Source organism: Musca vetustissima, unplaced genomic scaffold, assembly GCF_032173495.1.
Source record: "Musca vetustissima isolate MV318-11 ecotype Yass unplaced genomic scaffold, APGP_CSIRO_Mvet_v1 utg48328, whole genome shotgun sequence".
In the NCBI taxonomy this organism is placed as follows: domain Eukaryota; kingdom Metazoa; phylum Arthropoda; class Insecta; order Diptera; family Muscidae; genus Musca; species Musca vetustissima.
The window spans coordinates 43,863-46,573 of record NW_026886727.1 but is presented as its reverse complement, the minus strand read 5'-3'; positions in this window follow the sequence as shown (position 1 = coordinate 46,573).

The window sequence follows — 2,711 nt, the reverse complement described above, 5'->3', positions numbered from 1 at the left end:
AGTCATTTCAATATGCTACCATCATAACAAGAGTACAAAATTACCAAAGATATACAAAATCCTACACATACTTTAAAATTGGAAAAATCAGAATGCACTGTCACAGCTAATCCACAGATTTGCCAAAATACGCAATTGTATATATATTAAAAACAATCGGATCGAAAGAGTATATCTCTAGATTATGCCCAGAAATTTGAAGGCATACTTTTTAATAATTATAGGTTCATACTATAAATACATTTGTTGATGCCGAGAATGAAGAGATGATACCTTAAAAAGTACGAAATAATCATTACTTGAAATCTAGACCAAAATAATTTTTTTTTATTTTTTACAGCTGTTTTATTTTGGTGCGTTTTCGATTTATTCTGAAATAGCAAATCACGGATTCGTGGATATGGCATGAAAAAAAGCATCTTAATGCCAGAAGCATGACCAAAAACTGTTCAATATCGATCGAATTAAGGATTTCGAGTGTAAGGATCGTGGATAAGTAGTAAAGAATATTTTCTATAAGTTATATACAATTCCAGCAAAGAAATCGACTAGTAAAAGTATTTCTTAGATGGAGGCTTGTCAAAACATAGATCCAAATTAAAATGCTGTTATATACTGACAACTAGAATGAGTTCCATCTTCGGACATGATATAGGATTGGTAAAAATATTAGAAGTACAAAATTTGGATCAAATATGACATACTATTCGCTTAATATTGGATTTATAAAAATTTTAAATTTTGTGGGGGAGATACTAGAAGAAATGCCCTGATTGTTCCACTTTCTATCAATATACAGGCTTTGTAAAAATATTACATTGTGCAAAGTTTGGTTCAAATCGGATAGGTCGTTCGCATGATATTACAAAATTCATTTTCAGCAAACTGTTAGCCATTTTGTGTGGGAGGCACCAGAAGGACCGATCGAACTTGATTTTAATTTGGAAGAAATAATACGATTTGTAAATTTTGGATAAAATTGGAAAGAATTGGTCTAAAGCCAATATTTCGATGAAAACATTTTTTCCCATATCAAATTATCCATAAAGCTGGGGGTATAATCACAGCTTTTGGATGTCAAAACATGGACCTACATTGGAAATTCTTTGTCAAGAGGTATATTAACCTCTAACAAGTGGCTATCGTTAGAGTACTCCAGCATTTAAATGTGAATAAATCTTTTGTGTGTAGTACCATCCCTGGTTACCGTGATACTGGTAGCGTAGCCCGACGTCAAGAAAGTGGACGGACGAAAACAGCAACACCAGCAGAGATGGTTCGAAAAGTAAAGAAGCGATTGGATCGAAACCCGCGTCGCAGTAGCCGAAATATGGCTCGTGAGCTGAACATATTGCAATATTCCATTCGGCAAATATTGAAAAATGAGCTCGGGGTAAAACCATTGAAATTCCAAATAGTGCAAGAATTTACTAACATTCGTTGTCCAGCAGTTTGTAAACAAACAAAATGATTGTGTTTACTTGCCAAAGAGGTCAGCTGAAAATGTGCACCTTCGGTTGGCCACCAGAATTCAAGCACCGGCCATGGTGATTGTTTGGGCCGCCATAACAGCCGATGGTCGCTCTCCGCTCGTATTAATCGACCGTGGCATCAGAATAAATCCCGAATATTATCGCGAAAATATTCTGGAGCAGGGACGTACGCAGGGGGGCGGCCCGGGGGGCCCTGGCCCCCCCCCGAAATGATTTTTTTCACAGTAAATTTATGTTAGCAACAGCGAATTTTTTCATTTTGTACTACCCCCGAAATGAAATCCTGTGTACGTTGCTGTTCTGGAGGGTGTATTACAGCCTTGTAAACATTTTGGCTGCAGACCTTGGACATTCCAACAGGACTCAGCAGCACGCGTCACCCAAGAATGGTTACAAAAAAGGTCCCTCGCTTCATTTCCAATATCTCCAATTGCCACCAGCATCTCCAGATACCAATTCGTTGGACTATTGTGTCTGGAGTATTTTGGAAAACGATGCTGGCACTAAAAAATACCAAAGTGTCGATAACCTCATGCATGCGCTTCGCCGGGAATGGGCCAAAATACCGCATAGCAACATTCGGGCAACGTGTGACAGATTCATTGGCCGTTTGAAGGCCACAATTCGTTCCAAAGGTGACCAATTCAAACAAATTTAAAATTATTCTAAAATTTGATGCTATTTGTGACAATTTTTGCTTTCATTCAACAAAATTTTAAGAAACTTAAAAATTATTACGTTTGTCTTTGTAGCAGTTTTTTATCTCACCCTGTCAATTTTTAGTAACTTCGTGTTGATTTGCCCTTTAAAATAACCAACATATTACAATACAGTTATATAGCTAAAATTAATTATAACAACACAGTATATAACGGCCGGGCGAACTTTGGATAGCCTCCACCATAGGTATACTGAGAGAGAACACAACAAATACAAATTTTGAATGGAGATAGTGGAACATGTGTATAAAATCCTCAAAATACTACACTTTAGAGGGCAATGTTATATATGATAATCACTAACGTACACAGGATTTTATTTCAGGGGTGGGGGCTGCTGGTTCGATATGAAGATTTTCATTGCAGAAGGCTATACTTAAAGTTTCTTAGAAAATCCAAAATGTCACACTACAGGCACTTCAAATAGTGAAAATTAAGCGGTAGAATTATGCTGGGGCTATTCCAAAATGTGAACCGAAAAAAATTCTACATAAAAAAT